Genomic DNA, 13,610 nt, shown 5'->3' with positions numbered 1-13,610 from the left:
GTTACCTGTGTGTCGCGGCGAGGAAGGCGCGCCCGGTGCTCCGGCCGGGGCTGCCCGCTGCCGCGCGCCTAGTCCAGGCTCTGAGCCCACTGAGGCCACCGCGCGCTTCGCCCGGAAAATCGCGGCAGGGGCGGCTGAGGCCGCCTGGCTGGGCAGGGAGAGCGGCGCCGCAGGCACGAACCCTGCGCCTGCGCTCTCAGCTACTCCCCCTCGCTCCCCACCGGCAGGTGCCCAAGTGGAAGACCGCGGGGGAGCGCCGGGGATTTGTGCCCCTTACTCGCGCGGTGGGAGGGCCCAGGCGCCGCGAAAGTGCCTTCCGGGATCGCTTTAGCCTATGCCCTTCGAGAGACCCGGTCTGCCGGAGTGACATGGTTTTGAAGCAATCGCCGGTCTGCCGGAGTGACATGGTTTTCTGGAAGGGGGCAGGGAGGCAGCCTCAATCCATTTCCACCTGTCCCTTTGCGTTTAAAAGTCGCAAGTCGATTCCTTGATATTTAAAATATGTCTAGCATCAGTAAATCGTGGTCCGGGAAGGTCTTCGGGCATCCCGACTCCACCTGGCGTTTTACCGATGAGGTCTCTGGGGCAAGGGTCTTGACGCTGCAGATCTGGTTCCTGGACTGAGGTCTATATACCCCAGTCCCGTGCTGAATGAATACAGCTTCTTGGAAACAGGGTCACGAGGACAGGCAGGAAGGCCATCAGCATAGGCCAGGCAAGGAAGGGTGAGGCCTGAACCAAGGTGCTAGCTGTGGGAAAAGATAGGAAGTGACTGCTGGTTTTTCCTCTGTCCTTCCAGATCCACTCACCACCCTGTTCTGTGACTCAGGGCTGACTTTTATGGGCGACATCAACTGTCCTCTGGCTTTTGCCTGGTTTTGGCCAATGGGAGGCATGTGCAGCAGGTCCATCACAGGGCAGAATGTTGATCACAGGGCAGGATGTTATTCAGGACCTCTCCGCTACATTCTCAGAGGGCCATTCTATTAGCAGTGGCTGCATTCTTTATCTGAACGCCATTACTCCAATCCTGTGGCCCTCTCCTACAGTTCATTCTTAGTTCTGTTTACCACTTGCTGCCCTTGCCCCTGCAGGCCTGGCTCCCAGATGTTTCCTTTAACCCTGCCCACACCTTTTTAAATAGTCTCTTCCTTAAATTCTCAACTATCCCCTGGATGTGCCATGCCATCTTTATCCTACCACTTTCTTCCTACCATTCCAGGACTCTATAATACTCCACTGCGGTTGGGAAGATTCATAAGAAAAAAAAATGTGTCAAAGAAAGATGGGACTTTTGGGACTTCCCTGGTGGTCCAGTGGTTAAGACTCCATGCTCCCAGTGCAGGGGACCCTGGTCAGGGAACTAGATCCCGCACACTGCAACTAAGAGCCCGCATGGTGCAACTAAAATATCCTGCATGCTGCAACTAAAGATCCCGCATGCCCCAACTAAAGATCCTGCATGCTGCTACGAAGATCCCACGTGCCACAACTAAGACCTGGTGCAGCCAAATAAATAAATAAATAAATGTTGGAGGGAAGGAAGGAAGAAAGAAAGAAAGAAGGGACTTTTAAAAGGTGAGACGTCTCCCAGAGTCATCTTGATAGCTCCCAGGCTCCAGGCAGCCATCATGCTAGGTGATCTCCCCACCAAGTCCCCCAGCCTGAGGGCATTAAAGACAGTTTGAATAGACCCAAGAATGGGATTCAGACTACTCAGAATCATTGTGTTCCACAAAAGGGCTGGGGGTCATCTAAGTGTCCAGCACAATAGAACTTTTGGGTGCCTCTTGATGGGAAGAGACAATCTAGATCTTTATGGAGCAAGTGCTGGTGCTCTCCCAACTGCAGCTGGGCTGCTTTTGAATGAATTGATATCCTTAGGACACTTAAAAGAGTCTTGGGCACAGTGTCTGAAAAATGTGTTTATGAAGGAGCTGCTGAGTGACGCAGTTGTTGATGAGAGTCTCCGGCTGTTTCAGTAGAAAACCCAAAGAATGTTCCCAAAGAGGGAGGAAATAAAAGGCAATAGAGTGAGTAACGATTGCCCCTAGCACTCCATGTCAGCTGGGTCTGAATCCAAGGCCTGACCATCTCTCTAGCTTGTAAAAACGATCAAACTGGTTTAACTAGTTCAATTCTTTCCCCATCCCACCCCTTCAAAAAGCACACAGACAAAAACAAAACAAAACACCGAGGCACTATCTTGGCAAGACTTACCCAAAGGTAACCCCAGGAGTAGCTGCTTGCAAACAGAATTAATATCTCCCCTATTTGTACTGAGTACAAATGAGACCAGAACAGAAAATTAACAAGTATCTTTGGCCTTTCATCATTTTGAAGAGGAAGTATCCTTTGTTGTTCAGAAAGCAACCTGGGCATTAATTGTGCTGATCTAGGTAAGGAGTGGAGGAACAGAAGCAAAAGGAGCCTCAGAAGGCTAGACTCATCCACAAAGCTCAGCTAGATTTTATGTTTCTCTTGGAGGAAGTGGGGGAGAAAGAGAGCCAGAAAAGTTTTGAGGATGGGAGTGAGAAAAATGAAGATGTAGAGTGATCTGAATTTGAGAGGTTTGAGACTAGGAATTTAGCACAGCTGCCATTCTGAATGATACTGAGAGATACTGAGAAACAGGAAGAAGGATTTTTAGATGTTTTGTTATGTGTAATAAGTGGAATTCTTCTTTTGTGCTATAATATTGAGGACTTTTTCTGACAATTGTAAAAAACGCAAACTGATTTAACTGAAAAATCTATAAATAGATAGCTTCAGGTATGGCTGGATCCAGGGAGCAAACAATGTCATCAGGATATGGTCACTCCTTCTCTCTCTGTGGACTTCAAAGAGTTTATTCTCATGTAGTGATTTTTCCCCACCTCCCCACCTTTCCCCAGTGTTGAAACTATATCATCCTTATAGCTAATCATTCCAGTAGAAACAAAGCACATATTTCCAAGTAGTTCCAATAAAATCTTATTATGTCTCATTAGCAAATTCTGGATCATATACCCAACCATATGCTTTAGTCTGGGGACAAAAAATGGGGGAGGAGTCATTCTCCAAAGAAAAATCAAGGTTCTATTATCAGAAAAAAACCCATAAAGTGATGGGCAAATTTGGGTGTCACAAACTGTGATAACAATATGAAACAATTTCTAAGAATATACTGTTAACATAGGAAATACACAAACAAACAACAACAACAAAAACAAGTACAGACCAGTGTGGAATGTAAGTTGCTGTTTGTGTAAAAGAGGGGGACTAGAGAGTGAGAAATGGACAAACAGACAGACCAATAGGCAGGTGGAAACATAGAAATGTATAGGGACATACAAATATACATGTCTAGAGAGAATATCTCCAAAAGGATACACAAGAAAAAAAAAAGTGATGGGCAGATGAAAAAAGAACATGTCCATTATAGGTACCTCCCAAAGAAACTTCAGTTAAGATTTATACTGATTTTCAATTTTTTAATACTAGACTAGTGTTTCTTTTGAAAATGACATCATGTTGACATGGAGAGCAAGGCAGCTGAAGTTCTTTCAACCTGAAAAATAAAGTGAAATATTTTGCTGTTCCTACAGAAAGAGGTGCCAGAAAAGATTTTTTAAATATATTTTGTTTTGAGTTTCCATATACATACAGACTTTATTTAAGAGGTCTGTTTTCTGATCCCAAAAAATGATTCAAATTCCTCAAAGCCTGAAGAAGTTACTAGAGTTCCTGATTACCATTGTGAAAATACGTGTTTCCTCCATCAGCACCACCACCACTTCACTCTTGCAGTTAGACACAAAGCTCAGTTCTTGTAGCACTCTGGGCCAAACAACTAAGAACTGGTTTGTATATCCACGCAGGGAGGCACACAGTAACACCCCATTTTAGGAACATTCAGACTTTTATCAACCTCCAATACCTGGCACACCACAAATCTTGAAATAAGTGAGGCAACTTGGCTGTCTCAAAATTCAAGCACTTGCCTTAATCTTCAAATTGTGTACAAAACAAAGGGCACCAACAATAAGCACAGTTATCAATTTTCCCCCAATCAATTCTTTCTTCATTATCATTTACTACTCTATTACCACATTTGCTCACTTCACCAATTACTAGTTCTGAGCTTCAGATTCCTTATCAGAAAAGGGGATAATAATAACCTACTATACAGGGTTGTTATGAGGATTAAATTAACTCATACATGTAAAGGGCTTAGGACAGTGTTGGGCACCCAGTAAGCACTAAATTAATGTTTGCTATTATGATTACAGGGGTCCAAAAGTAAATCCCTCTAGATAAGTAAAACGAGTAAAAAGTCTGTATGGAGATCATGTCTGAAGAGAATGCTGTATAAGGAGAGCAGCTGTTCATTCAGCTTCAGAGACCATAAGGAAATGTGAATCCAGTGTTGAAAGATCTTCTATTTTTTAAATATGGGGTAGAAATCTTGATTTTTTTTTTTTAATTCTTTCTGGGATGGATTTATTTATTTATTTATTTATTTATTTATTTTTGGCTGCATTGGGTACTTGTTGCTGCGCAGGCTTTCTTTAGTTTCGGCGAGTCGGGGCTACTCTTCGTTGCGGTGCACAGGCTTCTCATTGCGGTGGCTTCTCTTGCTGTGGAGCACGGGCTCTAGGCACACGGGCTTCAGTAGTTGTGGCAGGCGGGCTCAATAGTTGTGGCTCACGGACTCTAGAGCACAGGCTCAGTAGATGTGGCGCATATGCTTAGTTACTCCACAGCATGTGGGATCCTCCCGGACCAGGGCTCAAACCCATGTCCCCTGCACTGGCAGGCAGATTCTTAATCACTGCACCACCACGGAAACCCTTGCTTGTGGGATCTTAGTTCCTAGACCAAGGATCGAACCTGGGCCCACAGCACTGAAAGTGCCATGTCCTACCACTGGACCACCAGTGAATTCCCAGAAATCTTGATTTTTAAATGAAATTTTCTGGTTATTAAAAATGCAAATGCATTCATGATTTTTTAAAACTCAACAAACTAAGAATAGAAGAAACTAACTCACCATAATAAAGTCTATATATGAAAAACCCACAGTTAACATTACACGCAATGGTGAAAGACTAAAAGCTTTTCCTCAGGAATAAGACAAGGATGCCCACTCTCACCACTTCTATTCAACATAGTACTACAGGTTCTAGCCAGAGCAAATAGGCAAGAAAAAGAAACAAATGACATTGAAATAGGAAAGGAAGAAGTAAAATGATTTCTGTTCACAGATGACATGAGTTTATATGTAGAAAACCCTAAATACTCAAAAAAAGACTGTTAATAAATTAATTCAGCAAAATTGAAGGATACATAACCAATGCTCAGAAATCAGTTGCATTTCTATACACTAACAATGAACACTCTTAAAAGGGAATTAAGAAAAAAATCCATTTACAATAGCATCCAAAAGAATAAAATACTTAGGAATAAACTTAACCAAGGGGATGAAAGACTTGCACAATGAAAACTAAAAAACTTGGCTGAAAGAAATTAAGACAAAAATAAACGGAAAGATACCTTGTGTTCATGGACCGTATGACTTTAAATTACTAAGATGTCAGTACAGCCCAAAGTGATCTACAGATTCAATGTAATCCCTGTTAAACCTCCAATGATGTTTTTTGCAGAAATGGAAAAATCCATCCCAAAACTCATAGAGAACCTTAAAGCCAAAAAATCTTGAAAACAAAAAACAAGTTTGGAGGTCTCACACTTCCTGGTTTCAAAACTTACTGTAAAGCTACAGTAATCAAAATTGTGTGGTATTAGCACAAAGACAGCCATATAGACCAAAAGAATAGAACAGAGAGCCCAGAAATAAACACATATGTGGTCAAATGATTTTTGACAAGAGTGCCAAGACCATGCAGTAGGTAAAGGGTAGTCTTTTCAACATTAAATGTTGGGAAAACAGAATATCCACATGCAAAAGAATGAAGTTGGATTCTGCCCTTACACCATATACAAAAAATTAACTCAAAATTGATCAAAGACATAAATGTAAGAGATAAAACTCTTAGAAGAAAACATATGGCAAAACTCCATGACATTGGATCTGGCAATAATTTTTTGGATGTAACACCAGAGGAACAAGCAAAAAGAGAAAAGATAGCTAAGTTGGACTTTATCAAAATTAAGTGTCTTTTGTGTGTCAAAAGACACTATCAACTGAGTGAAAAGGCAACCCATAGAATGGGAGAAAATATTTGCAAATCATGTATCTGATAAGGGATTGATATCCAGAATATATAAAGAATGCCTACAACTCAACAACAACAACAGAGCAACTGATGAAAAAGTTATCAAGGACGTCCCCGGCAGTCCAGTGGTTAAGACTCCCCACTTCCACTGCAGGGGGCGTGAGTTCGAACCCTGGTCGGGGAACTAAGATCCCACATGTTGCACAGCACAGCCAAAAAAAAAAAGTTATCGAAAGCCTTGAATAGACATTTCTCCAAAGAAAATATACAAATGGCCAATAAGCACATGAAAAGATGTTCAGTATCACTAACCATTAAGGTAATGCTAATCAAAACCACAATGAGATACCACTTCACACCTATTAGGGAGATTATTATCAAAAACAAAAACAGAAAATAATAAATGTTGGTGAGGATGTGGAGAAACTGGAACACTTGTGCATTCCTGGTAGGAATGTAAAATAGAATGCTCACTACGGAAAACAGTATGACAATCCCTCAAAAAATTAAAACTAGAATTACCATATGATCTAGCAATTCTACTTCTAGGTATTAAATGTAGTGAAAGCAGGGACTTGAACAAACATTTGTAAACTCATGTTTGTAGCAGCCTTATTCACAATAGCCAAAATGTGGAAGCAATGCAAGTGTTGTCAGATGAATAAGCAAAATATAGAATGTACATAAAATGGATTATTCAACCTTTAAAAAGAAGGAAATTCTGTCATATGATACAGCATGGATGAACCCTAAGGACATTAGGCTAAGAGAAGTAAGCCAGTAACAAAACAATTAATGTCGTATGATTTATATGAGGTACCTAGAGTAGTCAAATTCATAGAGACTGAAAGTAGAATAGTTGTACCTGGGACTGAGGGTGTGTGGGGGCTGAGGAACAGAGGATGGGGACTTAGTGTTTAATAGGTACAGAGTTTCAGTTGGAGAAGATGAAAAAATTCTGGAAATGAATGGTAGTGATGGTTGCACAACAATGTGAATACACTTTAGAACTGTATACTTTAGAATAGTTAAAATGGTAAATGTATGCTATGTATATTTGCCATAATTTTTTAAAAGTTAACTGAAAAAATACAGATACATAAACACTGTCAAGCACATCCACAACCACAAGTCACAATACTCACAGAGGAAAATACGGGCTTACAAAAAAATTAAAAATCACATGAGGAATCACCAATAGAGAGAGTCAAGGAGATGCAGCAGGGAAGATTAATTCTGGTCCTGGTTGCTTCTTACTGGCACTATGGATCCCCTGATGTCTGGCTGTGACTCCCAGAGGATTCCCAGCCCAAGTAATTTGCAAGCATCTTTTGGCTGTGAAGTCACTTTGCTGCCACCATGGTGACAGACCAACTAGCACCATCAGCTACTTTCTATATCCCTCACAGTGCAGGCAGGAGCCTCTGGGTCCCTTCCATACTACACAAGAGTATGAGTAGAATGATGAGAGTCACCTCGGCTCCTCCTTGTCTATGCCACACATTCCCGACAGGGAGTAGAACAGAAGCCCCTTCTACTCTCAGCTTCCTCCACAGTCTATTCGATAGCCTTGGAATTTCTGCCTGGAAGGTTAAAGTCACAATACAAGGGTCTACCTCTTTACGCCCAATCTCTCTCACTTTCTTCTCCTTTCTGCACTCAAATAGCAAAATGAACTTTGACTCTTTTTTTTCTCATTAAACTCATTTTTTAGGAGTCCTAATCCTCCCCACCCTAACCTACTATGGTTAGTAGGTACCTGTGGCTGACTAGAGAGAAAGTCATATACATGGAAATGCAAAAGAGATGAACATGTTGTATATTATTTTAAATTAAGTAAAATGGACTGATTTGGGCAATAAAGGGATATAATTGCTCGTATAACTGAACAGTCCAGAGTTTTAGGCCCAGCTTTAAGCAAATGCTGAAATGATGGGATTAAGACTCAGTTTCTCTCTGTTTCTCAAATCTACTTCTTCATTGTTGACTCCATTCTTGGCAGGCTTCTCCCCTCGTGGTTTCACAATGACTATCAGAGGCTCCAGGATCCACATGCTTTCTTGTTCACATAAAAGGAAGAAGAGCACTTTCCCTCTTCCACTTTTTGAACCAAAGTCCTGAGCTTAGCCTGGTTGGATTTGTCCTTCCCTGATCCAATCATTGTGGTGATTGAGATGATGCCTGTTAGCTTAAGTTAAACACCACATCCCATCTGACATATTCCATTCCTAAAGCAGAAGAGGGGTATCAAGTTCCCCTGAAGCCCATGGATCTTGCAAATAAACATTAGATACCATTACCAGGAAAAAGGCGAATGTGTGTTGGGTGACCAAAGATAGCGATGTCTACTACCTCCAATGTCTACCAGATCTGATTTGACTTACTGCTCAACAAGACTTTATTAAACTAAACACTGAAAAAAAAATGCAAAACAGAATCAAGTTAATCTTAGCAACTCTTCCCCACAGTACACGTCCTTTCTGACTCCTGATTCCTGTTCTGGGAAATTTCTTTTAAAATAATATCCTAGTGTCTGCACTTGACACACCAAAATTTGCCTATCTCCTGGGTGTCCTGGACCACTTCTCTCATCAGTGTCTGTCCTTGCCCTAGGACTTGGTTTGAACCCTAGGGGCTTTACGAGGAACAGGAGCCCGCCCATGTGGGCAGGCTGCCAGTCTACGTGTCCACACCTCCTTAAAGATCATTAAAGTGGTTCATAAACCACCTAACAGCCGAAGTAGAGTTTGCTCTAATTTTTATCACATTCATTATTATTATTTATTTATTTTTATATTTAATAATATCTGTAATATATGAATCTTTCTGCTTCAATTTGACTGTGAAAATACAAAGAAAAAGAAGGGGGCCTGCTGGGAGGTGGGGGATCACCACAACCAGGTCCAACAGAAGTACTAGGGGTAGAGGGGGCTCATCCCAGCTTCCTACCTTTGCGCCTCTGCCATTTCATTTTTTCTCCCCTCTGCACCCTCTCTAAACACAGGTGAAGAACAATAACCAGCCGGCCACCAAATTTTCTATATGCAAAATAACCTCTCTCTTCTCGCTCCATTAATCCTCAAAGACTTTTCCACTTTAGAACTTGACATGTGATTGCTCACACTGGGTATTTAATATCATTTGTAATAATCAGTGTGATAAAAATTAGAGCAAACTCTGCTTCAGCTGTGAGGTGGTTTATGAACCACTTTTGCTTTGACTGTGAGGTAGTTTATGAACCACTTTAGTGATCTTTAAGGAGACATGGTGGCGCAGATGGGCAGCCTGCCCGCGTGGCAGGTGGCGTTGGGCACGGGCTCCTGACTGCGGGGTGGGGGGGTGGAGGGGGAGGCCTGAAGGTGGAGGCCTGAGCTCTATTGTTAGCTCTGCTGCTCTGCAACTGTGTGACCTTGAGCAAATCAATTAACCCCTCTGGACCTACCAGTTCCTCAGCTCTAAATAGCAGGATTAAACTTGATGTTCTCTAAGCTCTTTTCACCTGCAGCATTCTAAAATGTTCAAAGAAATTGATTATGTTTTGTTCTGTTTTGTTTTTGGCTATATTGGGTCTTCATTGCTGCGCGTGGGCTTTCTCTAGTTGTGGCGAGCGGAGGCTACTCTTCATTGCAGTGCGCGGGCTTCTCATTGCGGTGACTTCTCTTGTTGCGGAGCACGGCCTATAGGTACACAGGCTTCAGTAGCTGTGGCACGCGGGCTCAGTAGTTGTAGCTCACGGGCTCTATAGAGTGCAGGCTCAGTAGTCGTGGCGCACGGGCTTAGTTGCTCCACGGCATGTGGGATCTTCCCGGACCAGGGCTCGAACCCGTGTCCCCTGCATTGGCAGGCAGATTCTTAGCCACTGTGCCATGAGGGAAGTCCCTGATTTTGTTTTTAACAGTTCACAAATGAGAAGTTACCAGTAAAGAGTTCTTATCTTTTCTAGAACTGGAAAGATTGCCAAGAGACACTCATTCAGGCTGAAAGGGGTTAAGGAGGAGGTGGAGTGTAAACAGTGAACTGCAGGGTGATCAGATGGTGGAGGACAAGCTCCTGTGTGGGTCCTGACCCTCCTCTGAGTCTCCAGTGAGCCTCAGAGAGCACCCGCACAGCCTCGGGGGCTGTGTGCACTTAACCGCAAGAATCCCCATGCTCTTTGGCCTGGGGAGAGGTTGAATATTCTAGATTCATAGGATTCCCTTCTTCTGAAGCTCCTCCAGGGACCCAGTCCTCTCTCCCACTACCTCTGTTTCCCAGAGGAGGGCCCTAACTAGGGGGAACATCCAAGGTGTTGTCCCATGACACCTAAATTAGAATGACAATTGGAAAGCTTGAAGTAACCTCTGCTCTCTCTCAAAAATCTCACTAAAACAACTAGGAAGGGACGGAATTCCAACGGAATTCCAACGGAATTTTGGAAGTTAGAAAATGCTTGAACAAGCAGTAAATGGCTTAGCAGACTCTAGTAAATGGAATCCACAGTCAGTGATGGTGGAAGGTAAGAAGCAGCCCAATTTACACTGCAAAACCCAAAAGGTCATGAATTGGCAGCACCAGATACCACCGGAAGTGAGGTTGAAGTAAGGAATAGAGATAAAAGGGATGGATTGAAGGTTCTTTTAAGAAGCTGTCAGTTCCCCAGATGTCCCTCCCAATCCACACAGCAAGGAAACTACCTCACTCTCGTAGGAGACTGGAGGCCTTCCCTCTGAGAGCAAAGAGGACTGCTCTCTGGAGAAGGAAAATCTGAGGGTCTCTGCACTGGGGGACATCAGGTCCAACTGGGGATAGGGAGATCCACATGGAAAACAGGAGAGTGTGAATGTTCACATGCTGAATGTTAAAACCACTAGTCCTCTTCTACCTCATACCTCCCAGAATAATGGCAGCCAGGCATGTACTCTCCAAGAGCCTGGAGGATCCTTCTCTGAGTATTCCAACAAGCTCAAGAGAGAGACTTTAAAATTCTGACATCGGGATTTGCTAACCACTGGCCCTGCTAGACCACTATACAGTGAAATCCACAACTGACAAGCCCAAACCCATGCTCTCAGAGCTCCTAATCAGCTTTTTATGCCCTATCTTTAAATATTAGCAGAGGCCAAAAATCACCACACATCTGAGGAAAGCCTCAGAGAGACCAAAACAAACAAAGATAATTTTGAGGAAACAGAGCCTAACCTGGGAGAAAAAAAAATTTTTTGTAATAACCAAAATTCTCAGAGAGAGTGATATTACATCAGTGAAAGAGGAAAAGTGTATATTTATAAAAAGAATATTCAGAGAACACAAAGGGAGACTTGAAAATTTAAAACATGATAGTAGAAAGTTTTTTAGAGTTAGTAAAAAGATGGAAAGGGACAGTTTCCCATGATGTGAAACAGAAGGACAAAAAGATGGAACACTGGACCGAAAAAGTAAGACAAATAGAACACCTACTCAGGAAATCCAAATAAAGAGTCCAGAAAGATAGAACAGAGAAAATAGAAGGGAGGAAATAATCCTTGAAATAATTCAGGACAATATCTTAGAGTTTGCAGATCGAAAGGGCCTATAACCCCACATAGTTCTCAAAAACAGGCCCACATCAAGGCATATCTTAGTGAAATTTCAGAATCCTAGGGACAAGCAGAACATCTTCAAGCTTCTAGAAAGAAAATAAACAAAAACAAAAAAATTTTTAATAGGACATATAAAAAATTAAAGACAACACAAACAGATGGAAAGATACACTGTGCTCTTGGATTGGAAGGATTAATATTGTTAAAATGACCATAGTACCCAAGGCAATCTACAGATTCAATGCAATCTCTATCAAAATATGAATGACATTTTTCACAAAAGTAGAACAAACAATTTTAAAATTTGTATGGGAACACGAAAGACCCCGAATAGCCAAAGCAATCTTGAGAAAGAAAAACAGAGCTGGAGGAATCAGGCTCCCTGACTTCAGACTATACTACAAAGCTACAGTAATCAAAACAGTATGGTACTGGTACAAAAACAGAGACAGATCAATAGAACAGAATAGAGAGCCCAGAAATAAACCCATACACTTATGGTCACCTAATCTATGACAGAGGAGGCAAGAATATACAATAGAGAAAAGACAGTCTCTTTAATAAGTGGTGCTGGGAAAACTGGACAGCCACATGTAAAAGAATGAAATTAGAACACTAACACCACATACAAAAAGAAACTCAAAGTGGATTAAAGACCTAAATGTAAACCATGTTTCCTAGAGGAAAACATAGGCAGAACAATTGTTGACATAAATCATAGCAATACTTTTTGGATCCATCACCTAAAGCAAAGGAAATAAAAGCAAAAATAAATAAAGAGGACCTAATTAAACTTAAAAGCTTTTGCACAGCAAAGGAAACCATTAACAAAACGAAAAGACAACCTACTGAATGGGAGAAACTATTTGCAACTGATATGACCTGTAGGGGTTAATATCCAACATATATAAATAGCTCATACAATGCAACATCAAAAAAACAACCTGATTTTAAAAATAGGTAGAAGAATTGAATAGACATTTTTCCGAAGAGGAAATGCAGATAGCCAACAGGCACATGAAAAGATGCTCAAGATCACTAAGCATCAGGGAAATGCAAATCAAAACCACAATGAGATGTCACACCTGTCAGAATGGCTATCATCAAAAAGAACACAAATAACAAATGTTGGCGAGGATGTGAAAAAAAGGGAACACTATTGTACGCTGTTTGTTGGAATGTAAATTGGTGCAGCCACTGTGAAAAACTTTCATACTGTTTTTCACAGTGGCTGCACCAATTTACATTCCCACCAATAGAACTACCGTATGACTCAGCAATTCCACTCCTGGGTATATATCTGAAAAAAACAAAAACACTAATTTGAAAAGATACATGCACCCCAGTGTTCAGAGCAGCATTATTTACAATTGCCAATATATGGAAGAAACCCAAGGGTCATCAAAATATTAATGGATAAAGAAGATATCGTACATACACGCACACACACAAACGTATACAATGGAATACTACTCAGCCATAAACAAGAATGAAATTTTGACATTTGCAGCAATGTGGATGGACTTGGAGGGAATTATGCTAAGTGAGATAAGTCCGACAGAGAAAGACAAATGTTGTATGATATCACTTATGTGTGGAATCTTAAAAATACAGCAAACTAGTGAATAAAAAAAGAAGCAGACTCACAGGTATAGAGAACAAACTAGTGGTTACCAGTGGGGAGAGGGAAGGGGGGAGGGGCAATATAGGAGTAGGGGAGTAAGAGGTTGAAACTATTATGTATAAAATAAGCTACAAGGCTATATTGTAAAACATGGGGAATATAAGCCAATATTTTATAATAACTATAAATGGAGTGTAACCTTTAAAAATT

The 13,610-nt window shown here is 41.6% G+C and overlaps 1 protein-coding gene across 1 annotated transcript in view; it reads right to left on the bottom strand.

Annotated features, from left to right (window-relative positions):
• SLC35G2 (solute carrier family 35 member G2) overlaps positions 1–7,687 on the bottom strand; it is a 39,386-nt gene extending 31,699 nt beyond the window's left edge. Inside the window, exon 1 of the mRNA XM_082459181.1 lies at positions 6–7,687. The gene's annotated coding sequence lies outside the window, so the exon portion shown is untranslated. The remainder of the gene's footprint in view (positions 1–5) is intronic.
• Between the last annotated feature and the right edge of the window lie 5,923 nt (positions 7,688–13,610).

Source organism: Balaenoptera physalus (assembly GCF_965194825.1).
Source record: "Balaenoptera physalus genome assembly, chromosome: 4".
Taxonomy (NCBI): Eukaryota; Metazoa; Chordata; class Mammalia; order Artiodactyla; family Balaenopteridae; genus Balaenoptera; species Balaenoptera physalus.
This window is presented reverse-complemented; position numbering and strand designations above follow the sequence as displayed.